The 12,154-nt window shown below is 50.2% G+C and overlaps 1 long non-coding RNA gene across 2 annotated transcripts in view; it reads right to left on the bottom strand.

Annotated features, from left to right (window-relative positions):
- The window catches only part of LOC135257775 (uncharacterized), a 63,644-nt gene that overhangs the window by 26,970 nt on the left and 24,520 nt on the right, over positions 1-12,154 (bottom strand). Inside the window, exon 3 of one of the 2 annotated variants that reach the window (XR_010330741.1) lies at positions 3,360-3,822. The exons of the other annotated variant lie outside the window; for it this stretch is intronic. This is a non-coding gene — a long non-coding RNA (uncharacterized LOC135257775). Of the gene's footprint in view, positions 1-3,359; positions 3,823-12,154 lie in introns of those variants that run through there. 2 annotated transcript variants of the gene reach the window in all.

The raw sequence follows: 12,154 nt of genomic DNA, 5'->3' as shown, positions 1-12,154 counted from the left end.
ACTTCCTGTCGTTCACACGCAGACTGAGGGCTCGGCTCCAGACCCGTTCAGCTCAAAGTACACGCAGCTTCTGCTTTCTCTCAACTCCAAAAAACTGCTCTTTTTCAGAAAAGGCAAAAGCGGAGACCGTTTGGGACTGTGGGGGGGTACAGAGTGGGGTCGTCCCAAACCGCTCTGAGAATGCGCATGAGGCCCAGGGTACTGTGCGTGAGTAAGGATGGAGGTGGGGGGGGGGGGGGGGGGGGGAGCTCACCGCGATGACGTCCCCTCGTTTGGTTTTGGTTTTCTCTGAATCCAAACTCACAATCCCACTCAGTTTGGTTTGCTAGTTTCACCACAACATAGACAAAAAAAGATGATTTTTTTCCCCCAGAAGGACGGCGGTATTTATTATTTATCACAGAGCAGCAATCAGCTGAGCGTCAGACAGAGAAGCCGCCGTGAAGGAGAGGGGGGGGGGGGCAGGCGGACGTCCCGCAGAGGCCTCTCACGCCCAGCTAAGTCAGCACACATTAAAACTCAAAGCAAACATCAGACAGAATGACTCCCTTTGATCTCGAACCCGCCACAGGAAGCTTGGATCTTAAGAAAATCGTCAAAATGTAAATTAATTTACTACAGATACATGTCCTTAGGCCGCTGAATTCTGGCAAGCTCCGGCAACGTATAGCTAAACATGTAGAAGAAAAAAAAAGAAAGTCCTTTTTTTGTAAACCAAACCACCTGCCTGCCCCCCCTCCTCCCCCACTCCCCTCCACATGGTTTGGATTCTTCAGATGCTCTTCCTTAACCTCATTACCAGGGAGGAGGGGAGAGGAGAGGAGAGAAGAGGAGAGGAGAGGACAAGACCTCTTCTACGCACCCAACGCAGATTCTGTATATATGCACGCACAGCTCAACACTGACACAGCAGATTTGGAGAGATGAGCTGAAGGATGAGCTGTAGGGGGTCAGCCCCCAGATCTGTCTGAGACCTGTATCTACACCCCCTCCCCCACCCCCCCAAAAAAACCTCACACCTCCAAACCCCCTCCCTTTCGCTCACCCCCTTTCTCCCCCTCCCTCTGAGTGTCTCACACTCTTCTTCCTCTCCCTCTCTCTCCCTCTCCCTGTAGATAGATATATAGTACATTAGTTAAGAAAATCTTCAGCCTGACTCTGGGATCTATGAAAAGGATGAACAGGTCACAGGACCACTGGGCCAGACGGGGAAAACACCGCGGACGAGAGCTTCTCACTCCTTCAGTGTCCTCCTCTCCACCAATCACACTGGCACAGAGGGAACTGATGCATGCTGGGAAACACCATTCATGCATACATGAGACTGAACTGTGTTACAGATGACTGGAGCTAAAGAGTTTCTTCTGTTACTCTGGCTTCTTTTAACAGACAGGAAAGCAATTTGTTGAAAAACCTCCATGTCTGTTCAAAGTTTATGCGATCATAAGCGCACACACACACACACACACACACACACAGTGACATTGCAGATATTTACACTCGGAGTTGTGTTATGGCTGCTTGTCATTTCACATCAGAGTTCTGCTGAAAAACGGTTTAAAAAAGTGGACTTTCCGTTTTAAACTTTCCATTTACCCCTCCCCCAGCGCCCGCCCCAAAGGCCCCCCCCCCCAGGGCATGTAATCTTTTCACAATGTGTTGTAGCAGCGCAATAAATCTGTTAGCTTAAAATCTAATCTCCCTGGCCTTCTCCAGAAATCACCATAAAATGGCAGGGAGGCCTGCTTAATGGCACTGTTCAGTGAAATTGTTTAATCTGCTCGGGGGTGAAAGGTCAGCAAATGAATTTTTAAAAATCAATCACGCTGACGGGCGCTAGAGAAAGCGGTGAGAGAGCGCGCGCTGGGAAAAGGGCAGCCTCTTCCCTCATAGGTCAATCGCAGCCGAGAGAGTCACTCATCCACCTTCCCTCTCTGTCCCCCTCGTTTCCCATTTAATATGGACATCCAATTAATGCCGCAGCCTCGCCGACACCCTCATTTAGGCTGAATTATGGGGATTCCCCCCCCCCTCGCCGCAGAGTGGGAGGATCGCGATACATCATGACATCGCTGGAATTAGCGCTAATTGAGTCAAGCCGCCCAGGCGGTGATGGCGAGCTTACACAATCCGCACCTTATTGGGTCCGGGGAGGGACGGGGGGGAAATATTAGATTCCTGGGTCTGTTGCCGCGGTAATGAGAACCACCTGACCTGTCTCTCGGAGGTGATTGCACGGTTGGGTCGCGGGCGCAGACGGGGCGCTAGGTAACGGGAGGGGATGTCCAAACGTCATTACAGCGCGCTCCCATATTAAAGAGGGGGTGAGAGGCCTTTATTGCACACAACAGGGATTTGTCATTGTGCCTTCATTATCCAATCAGCAGCCCCTAATGCAGGCTGTGGCCCCTGGGCTCAGCGACACGGGGAGCGTGGAGCACCTGTGCCACGGACCACCACCGCACACGCGTGTTCCAGCGCCACGCGGCCGCCATAACTCAGCCCAAAACTGCATTAGAGAACACCCGCCCCCCGCCAAACACCCCCAAATTATACAGATATTACTTTGCAGCATCTGATGAATTAGACAGCAACTGAGGATGTTTGTTCCGGCTTCTCTGTGCAATTCTACCTCTGCTCATATTTTATCACACAGATTAAACTTCCTCTGAGCTGTAAAGTTAAGCAGAAACATTCAGTGTTGCAATGTTTTTTCCTTCATGAGGATTAAATTATGAGTGTTATTACTATTATAATTAGCATCATCATTACAACTAGTAGTAGTTATGACAGTAGTGAACTAATCAATTTTAATTCCATTAATACATGAAGCTATATGAAAGTCACTCCTACATTTTTTTTCTTTCATGATAAATTAGCATATAGTCATGTGACTCCACACTACTGTGACATCACAGATTAATGTGCACCTGATTCTAGAACGCCCTACCCGGGATTCTGTGATGCAGTCACAGGGCAGGAAGTGCGAGTGCATGCACACAAATCTCAACTTCAACTCAAAAACTGAGGGTGACGACGACAACGGGCATGATGAAGAACGGACTGCTCATCACACACCAGTACTGGGGAAGACACAGACGGCGCTCAGACCTCGGACTTCCTCTCGCTGTGGCCGTTCATGGCTGCATTTCACAGAGCACTGGATGTGTTCTCCTCTCAGACTAAGAGCTCGGTGCACCACAGACTGTAACGGGGAGTCATGTCTAACAGCTCTAACTGAATCAAAGTAACAAAACGGGCTTTAAAAGTCTATGCAGAATATCTGTACAAATAAAACCAACACACAGGATTGCTAATTTCATGTAAAGAAAAATAAAGATCACTTCACAAGAAAACTGTATTTTATACTTTCAGTATTTATTGCAGCATTTGAAGAGATATGCAATCATCAGTTCTACCGTTTCCTCAAGTTTAGTGCTCAACAAACACACTAAACTCTCCCCATGCCACAACTCCTTAAGTACTCTGCATGTGACATGTTTAAAAAAAGGATATACCATCGCCCCACTGAATCACCCAGCATGCACTGGGGGAAGGACCATCTCACTTCACTTGGAGTCCATTACAGCAGCAAAAAAAAAACAGAATTAATTTAGAAAGCGTCCTGAGCGTGGGGGGGGGGCTTCCATGGGGGGGATTACGTAGCCAATGAGGCGCTCTGACCCCATCTCACTTATTCAGCGATGATCGGCAAATGGGAAACACAATCAAAAGCCAGTTTAGGGATCGTTTGCAACACGATTAGGCACAGGGGGAGAGGAAGGAGCACCGCCCCCAGCCTGGGACGGGGGAGCGCAGATCCTAAAAGAAATAATAAAATGAAGTAAAGTGAGAAGAGCAGAAGTGAGGAGAGGAGCAGACATGTCCCCCCCCCCCCCCCCCCCCCCCGCCCCTGCCCCCCATCCCAGACACACACACGCGCACATGCACCCACACACACACACCCACACACACCCCACACACCCACACACACAAACCCATGGGCTTCATTACACTAAAGACAGAGTTTCTGAAATTACACTTTAATAGCATAATTAAAGCATTTTTCCCTCCCTCTTTTTAAAAATGTAGACATTATCATCAACTACAGCTGCAGGGAGACAGGAACAATAGATCTACCAATTTAGTTAAGTAAGACAATATCAATTTAGTTAACTAAGACAATATCAATTTAGTTAAGTAAGACAATGCCAATGTAGTTGTGAGACCAGTAAGTGTACATCTTTGGGAAAAGGCACCAAATGAATGACTCAAACTTTTACTACTATATACATAAACTTAACTGCAGTTTGCATCTTCGACAGGAGATCCAGAATTCCCATTAAACTCTCCCTTCATGTGCCAGAAAACCCCAGAAATAGATGTTTCCACGGCAACTTTGAAATAAAACCTGTTGACCTTTAGTCAACATAATATGATTTAACCACAAAACACATTTATTCTATTAGTAACTGAGTGAAGGGAGGTGGGGGTTATGGGGTGCAATGTGAACCAAAGGAGACTTAATTAGATTATTCCTGTATGAGGGTCCCCCCCACACCCCCACCCCAATAGTGCATGGGACACCTCAGAGGAGGTAGGAAAGGGGGTTCAGCCACACAGCCAGCTCTCATAACACGCTGGGGAGCATGATTGACAGGCAGCATAAGGTCGCTGCCCTGCCCCGCCCATTCCTGACCACAGGTCCTGAGGGTAAATGGCCATGCAAATCAGAAGGGCCCACAGTTCATATGTCACTGATGGCAACCAATCACAGCCAGAACAATGAAGCTTTTAATCAAACAATGATGTCACAGAACTGACAGAACCTAAAAGCTTCCAAACAGACCGTGATGTCACAGTAGAACTATAAATAAGAAGCATTCAATCAGATGGTGATGTCACAGTACAGCCAGAACCTAAATGCTTTATATCAGATGGTGATGTCACAGTACAGCCATAACTAAGCTTTCAGTCAGATAGAGATGTCAGTAGAGCCAAAACTAAAAATCTCACAGAACTGCACTAGAGCATGCTTACAGTACTTCTGTCATTTCACCAGCAGTGGTACTTTTTTTTTCCCCCAAAAACAACGGGAGGAAAGCACAGCAATGCAATAAAGACTAATGAATGCTAAAACAATAGGATAAAAATAATGAATAAAAATGCATATCTGTATTACACACACTCAATGTGCTGCTGTGAAATTAGACGTGGTCTCAGTAAGACACAGGGAGCTTATTTAAGGCAGGTTCATAATGCTTCTCCCAGAAAGCAGGCCAGTGCCCCCCACCCCCCCCACATCAGCCCATCTCCCTCACACACGCCCGGCTCTGCCCCCGACCCCCCCCCCCGAGCCCAGACTGTGCAGCTCCGTCACACAGACGCTCAGAGACGCAGACATAATGAGATCTGAACAGGAAGCCGAGGCCGCAGTAAATCTGAGCCATATGCACACACTTCCTGTGTCACTTTCTTTCACATAACTGGTGCATGCCTTTTTTTCCCAGAACTCCCTGCTGACCCCGCGCCGTTCCCCAGCCCCGCCCCAGGGCCTCGGGCGGCTCGGTGCACTCACACAAATAAGCCCAGCTGACAGCCGACATCATAACCATCACCGATAACGCGTGTTCAGCGCAACGTGTTCACATCTGGGGCCTCAGACGGGCCCTACGACTTGGCCTCAGACACAGGGCCTCAGACACAGGGCCTCAGACACACGGCCTCAGACACACGGCCTCAGACACACAGACGCACGGCCTCAGACACAGGGCCTCAGACACAGGGCCTCAGACACAGGGCCTCAGACACACGGCCTCAGACACAGGGCCTCAGACACAGGGCCTCAGACACACGGCCTCAGATACACGGCCTCAGACACAACCTAACACGGCTCAGACACACAGACGCACGGCCTCAGACACAGGGCCTCAGACACACGGCCTCAGACACACAGACACAGGCCTCAGACACAGGGCCTCAGACACACGGCCTCAGACACAGGGCCTCAGACACAGGGCCTCAGACACACGGCCTCAGATACACGGCCTCAGACACACAACCTCAGACACGGCCTCAGACACACAGACGCACGGCCTCAGACACAGGGCCTCAGACACAGGGCCTCAGACACACCGCCTCAGACGTGAACTGGCTGTTTTCATATAAAAACAAATTTCTGTTTCCCCGTTTCTTTAATATTTAGACAAAGCGACTGAGACCATGGAGGATGTGGGCACAGGAAATACTACCAGACCTGCGGCAGCATCACTCTGCAAGCAATAGGAAAGAAAAAGTAAAGTTTTTAAAACTGTCAGATTATTATATAGATGTCACAAAGCCCTTTGAATATCTATTCATACATTGCATTATGGCTTTAATGCCAAAAACCTTGCGTGGATTATGAAAAAAAATCAGTTTAAATCACAGAGTCTAATGAAAGCCAAGTAAAATGGTTTCAAATGACAGACCTCTACCTCTCCCTAATATTCCTGCCCCCCCCCCAATCTTCAGAAAACGGTTCTCATGCTCGTGCGCACAAGGGGGAAAAAAAGGGATTTGGAAAAAGTCAAAAGACAAAATAGAATGGATGAAAAGAAAACAAACTGAAAAGGAACATTTCAAAACCCTGGCGATTCAGCCATTCCCCCAGATTTAGAGGAAATGTGCATTTGATTAAATACTAATATATGAGGGATGAGAAAAGCCCGTCTCCATTCTTACCGCTCAGTCTCCCTCTCAATTTAAAGGAAGACTGAATTTACCGCTTTGATGCAGGAAATACTGCGGTGAGGAGCCCTAAATCCCGCCAGATATGTTTATTAAAACAGGACCGTTTAGGCCTGTCCAGGTACCACGCAGTCTCACTCTCAGGTGAAGTGTCCAGGTACCACGCAGTCTCACTCTCAGGTGAAGTGTCCAGGTACCACGCAGTCTCAGTCTCAGGTGAAGTGTCCAGGTACCACGCAGTCTCACTCACTCTCAGGTGAAGTTGTCCAGGTACCATGCAGTCTCACTCTCAGGTGAAGATCTGTTTCTCTCTCCAGAGCGTAGAAGCACTGACCTCGCCATGCAGGAACTGGGCGCTCTGACACCACGGAGAGCAGCGTTCCGACACCACGGAGAGCAGCGCTCCGACACCATGGAGAGCAGCGCTCCGACACCATGGAGAGCAGTGTTCCCGAAGCAGATGGTCGTAACCCGCTGGCACTGGACCAGAGTCCTAGGGACCGAAGAACCCGCCCCGCTGCGAACGCGCTCCACGCAGATTTACTCTGAGTCCTCCAATCAAACACAGGCGCAGCGTGTTACACGTCTGACTGCAGGGTGAAAGCCACACATTTAAAAACACGGACTGTTTCACGCAGAGAGGGCTGACCTTTCTCACCTGCCAGCCACAGACAGGCGGACTTAAACAGAACACACCCCACCTGTCCACAGCTGGGCTCCTGCAATTTCTCATTTCTTTAAGTTTAACAATTTATTAGTCTGGCCCAGAGCTACGAAGTCGTGATACACACACCGCAGTCCTGCTGAAAAAAAAAGATATTACCTCATATGCATTATAGCAGTGAAGGGTGTGTTGCACCAGTGATAAATTGGCAGCCTGTTCAGGGTGTATTCCTGCCTCTCACCCAATGCACGCTAGGATAGGCTCCAGCACTCCTCCCCCCCTACACACCCTGACCAGGATAAGCAGGTATAGATAATGGATGGATAGAATAATAATAACAATAGTAATAATAACATTAATTGCATTACTTTTTATTTGCCAGACACTTTTACCCAAAGCAACGTACAATAAGTGCATAATTTCACCCGTCTATACTACGATACTGTATATGAATCATTTCCGAACGTCACCATGGTAATCTGCTGAGATGCACCGAACCTTCAGCTTCCTGCTTTGCTAGCCAGCTAAACAAGACTAAACAAACTCACCCTTTAGCACCGAAACAGCACACTTCAGTACCACAATGCATTCGGTTTGTGTATTTGATTGTTTCACAGGACAGATGTCTATTTTGCCATTTATGGAGATTTCCTCCTTGCAAACTCGTTGGCACCAAACTTATCAAAGCCCCGATCATCAAAGTCCTCTTCAGAACTGCTCTTAAGAGGACAGGTTTCCTGGCCAATGCTGGGAGCAATCTAAAGTTGCTGTGAAAAGGGCTTTTTTTGTTGTTGTTGTTGTCATTGTTTTTGAAAGATGCAGTTATAGATCTTTAAAACTAAATTATTTAAACGTTTAAGGGCTCAAAAGCCAAATGAGTTTTTAACTTTTTCTCTGAAGGATAAAGAAGGCCAAAGCGAAGCTTTAATGAGGAACACCAGAGGGCCTTCCTCACGCAGACGCCCTGACTCCATACTGCCATGTCTGCAAAGGCTACCAGCACTTCAGCTCAGGAATGAACCAATCAGATCCGACCTCTTCTCCTTAAAATAAAAATACACATCACCATACCTGCCTGTTCCACCTACAAAGAATATAAAAATACAGTATGCAGCACCAGAGGTGTTTGTACAGAAAGCATTTCATTCTGAATCAAGATTGTCTAAAAATAAAAATGGAGCAACAAAAGAGCGTTCAGGGGAGCGCGCAGAGCGGCGTTCAGGGGAGCGCAGAGCGGCGTTCAGGGGAGCGCGCAGAGCGGCGTGCAGGGGAGCGCGCAGAGCGGCGTGCAGGGGAGCGCGCAGAGCGGCGTTCAGGGGAGCGCGCAGAGCGGCGTTCAGGGGAGCGCGCAGAGCGGCGTTCAGGGGAGCGCAGGGGAGCGCGCAGAGCGGCGCGCAGGGGAGCGCGCAGAGCGGCGCTCAGGGGAGCGCGCAGAGCGGCGTTCAGGGAGCGCGCAGAGCGGCGCTCAGGGGAGCGCAGAGCGGCGCCAGGGGAGCGCGCAGAGCGGCGCGCAGGGGAGCGCGCAGAGCGGCGTTCAGGGGAGCGCGCAGAGCGGCGTTCAGGGAGCGCAGAGCGGCGTTCAGGGGAGCGCAGAGCGGCGCTCAGGGGAGCGCGCAGAGCGGCGTTCAGGGGAGCGCGCAGAGCGGCGTTCAGGGGAGCGCGCAGAGCGGCGTTCAGGGGAGCGCGCAGAGCGGCGCTCAGGGGAGCGCGCAGAGCGGCGCTCAGGGGAGCGCAGAGCGGCGTTCAGGGGAGCGCGCAGAGCGGCGCTCAGGGAGCGCGCAGAGCGGCGTTCAGGGGAGCGCGCAGAGCGCGTGCAGGAGCGCCAGAGCGCTCAGGGAGCGCGCAGAGCGGCGTGCAGGGGAGCGCGCAGAGCGGCGTGCAGGGAGCGCGCAGAGCGGCGTTCAGGGGAGCGCAGAGCGGCTAGGGCGCAGACGGCGAGGGCGCAGAGCGGCGCAGGGGAGCGCGCAGAGCGGCGCTCAGGGGAGCGCGCAGAGCGGCGTGCAGGGGAGCGCGCAGAGCGGCGTTCAGGGGAGCGCGCAGAGCGGCGTTCAGGGGAGCGCGCAGAGCGGCGTTCAGGGGAGCGCGCAGAGCGGCGGTAATTCTCCCGCCCGCTACGCCGAACATTTCCCGCCACCGAGGAGCTGCGAGCTCGTTTGCGGGCCGTTCGCCACGCCAGGACAAACACAGCCGGCGCCGCTTCCATTACAGATTAATACAGAATCATCTTAATTAAATCCACCCAATGAGCCGCCATTAAGGACACATTACTGCATTTTAGCAAAAAAACAATAACACTTAAATAATGGATCATAAAGTAAAAATACCCCGGCTTTGTCCTCAGGTGAAAACAATGATTGTTTTTTTAAAATAATGAAATATTACACAATACACTCAATATTCTGTTGATTTAAAAGGAGAGAAAATGCAGTTGCAATACTCTAATTCAGAATGCTTCAGCACTAGTGAGGTATATGCAGCAAACCAGCCACTGCACACAGTGCAGCTCCTCTTTCCCTTTATTTTCAGCTCCTCCTAAATGAGTAACATTTCAAGCAAAGTTTCTGATTTGGCTTGCCTAATATATTCTACTCTATTTTATCCTACAGTTTATTCATCACTATTTTAATACTATTACTGAGAGCAATGTTGTACAAAAACACTGGTCAGAGTGTTATATAGGGGGTGAATGGTCAGGGTGTTATATAGAGGGTGAATGGTCAGGGTGTTATATAGGGGTGAATGGTCAGGGTGTTATATAGGGGGTGAATAGTCAGGGTGTTATATAGATGGTGAATGGTCAGGATTATATAGGGGTGAATAGTCAGGGTGTTATATAGATGGTGAATGGTCAGGATTATATAGGGGTGAATGGTCAGGGTTTATATAGAGGTGAATAGTCAGGGTGCTATATGGATGGTGAATGGTCAGGGTGTTATATAGAGGTGAATAGTCAGGGTTCTGTTCTCAGAGGGGAGTGATGTAACTGTCTGTTTAGGATAACGGTTTGGCACTGAGCATTTTTAGTTTTAACTGCAGCTGAGTTGTAAACATTCTGTCTACCAGCAAAACACAGAACATACAACATATTTTTCCTCTCGAAACTTTGAAGACATTACAAACCACTTGCCAACCGGGTGGGGGGTGAGGGGGTGTGTGGGGGGGGGGGGGGGGGGTGGGGCGGGCGTGGGGCGGGTGTGCGGGGTGGGGGGCTGGGTGGGGGCTGGGGGTTGGTGGGAGCACAGGGCAGTCAGCTGCGCACACCAGGCCTTCCTCGCTGCGTAATTCTGAATTACACGCTCTCCCCGCCCGTCCGACACACACACACAAGGAAGTCTCACAAACGCTTCCAAATTTAGACCTTCGTACAAAATGGTCTTTTACCCCTTAGAAGAGGGATCAGGGGGGTACAGTGGGGGGGGGGGGGTCGTTAGCTCCTGCAGCTCTTTTCTTCAGTCTTTTATTTTTTTGTGGGGGGGGTGGTGATGAGGATGCCATCACCACACTTTGGCCAAAATCATCCATAGCAAAGAGGGATGTTCTGAGACAATATTTCACCCCCCCCCCTTCCCCCCTCCCTTCCCTGATGGGGTGCCATTTGTTCCCACTTGACTTCTGCAGAAGGTCTGGAATGTCAGGGTGGCTGGTTGGGGTGCGTGTTCGGGGGGGGGGTGGTGTTGTCGGGGTGCGTGTCGTGCGTGGTGGCGGGGGGGGGGGGGGGGGGCGCTTGGCATGTTGGCGGGCTCCGGGGGCAGCTGGGACACTCGCACTAGCATGAGATCTCTCGGCTCTTCAGTGGAACAATCGCCCACTTGTGAGGGGGTGGGCTGGGTGGCGGTCTCCCTGACGATGGGGGGGGGAGGGGGGGGTGTTGGGGAAACAATCGGAGCAGCTGCCTGGTTTTGTGGCGGGGGGGTGATTGTGGACCGTGCGCCTGGTCACCCATGATATTATTCATGTTGGGGTTGAGACAGCACCCCCCCCCTTCTGATACCCCAAAAGAACCCTGCAGGAGGGCTCCGAATCAGCTGCCTGCCCCCACCCCCCCACAAACCCCCCAGATAATGGTACATTCTGCCCGGGGTCAGGGTACCCTGACCCTCCCTATTGTGCCACACTGGGACCGGGGGAGGGGGGGCAGGGGCTGGCTCCCAGAGTGCATTAAACTGTACATTAGCAGCAATAAATCTACATCAGCAGCCAGCAGAGCACCAAGGCCACCGGGGGGGGGGGACGGGGAGGGGGGGGGGGACGGTCATCAGCTCTTCATTAAAGATCATGTCCACTTTATGTTATTCACAGTGCAGAGAATATTAATAATACTAATACTAACAATAATTTAAAAGATAATAATAATAATGATAACATTATTATTATTATTATTATTATTATTATTATTATTATTATTAAAACATTTGAACCCCCCACTTCCCCCTTTGTCCCCAACTTAATATTGGAGCATTTTAACTTACAATTACCATAACACAATATTTTATAGCAGCTCAGTGGAAGACACACTTTTTTTTTGGATAATGTTTTTGAAATAAAAATCCCAAATGACACTGAATTTAACAGCTGCACATTTGTAGCACTTTTAGCTTAGAGCCTGTATGAATGCAGCATCCCTTCAGTCTCACCCACCGTCTCTGTTTCACTGTCCATTTCCCCCAAAGCCAGGGCTGCAGCAGAACTGCAGTGATTATGTTTTACTCCAGTAAAACACACAGAACCAGAACAACACACTCTCTGTGGGACCTCTGTCTG

Source organism: Anguilla rostrata, chromosome 6, assembly GCF_018555375.3.
Source record: "Anguilla rostrata isolate EN2019 chromosome 6, ASM1855537v3, whole genome shotgun sequence".
NCBI lineage: Eukaryota > Metazoa > Chordata > Actinopteri > Anguilliformes > Anguillidae > Anguilla > Anguilla rostrata.
The sequence above is the reverse complement of the archived record's forward strand: the minus strand, read 5'-3'. Positions and strand labels throughout refer to the sequence as shown.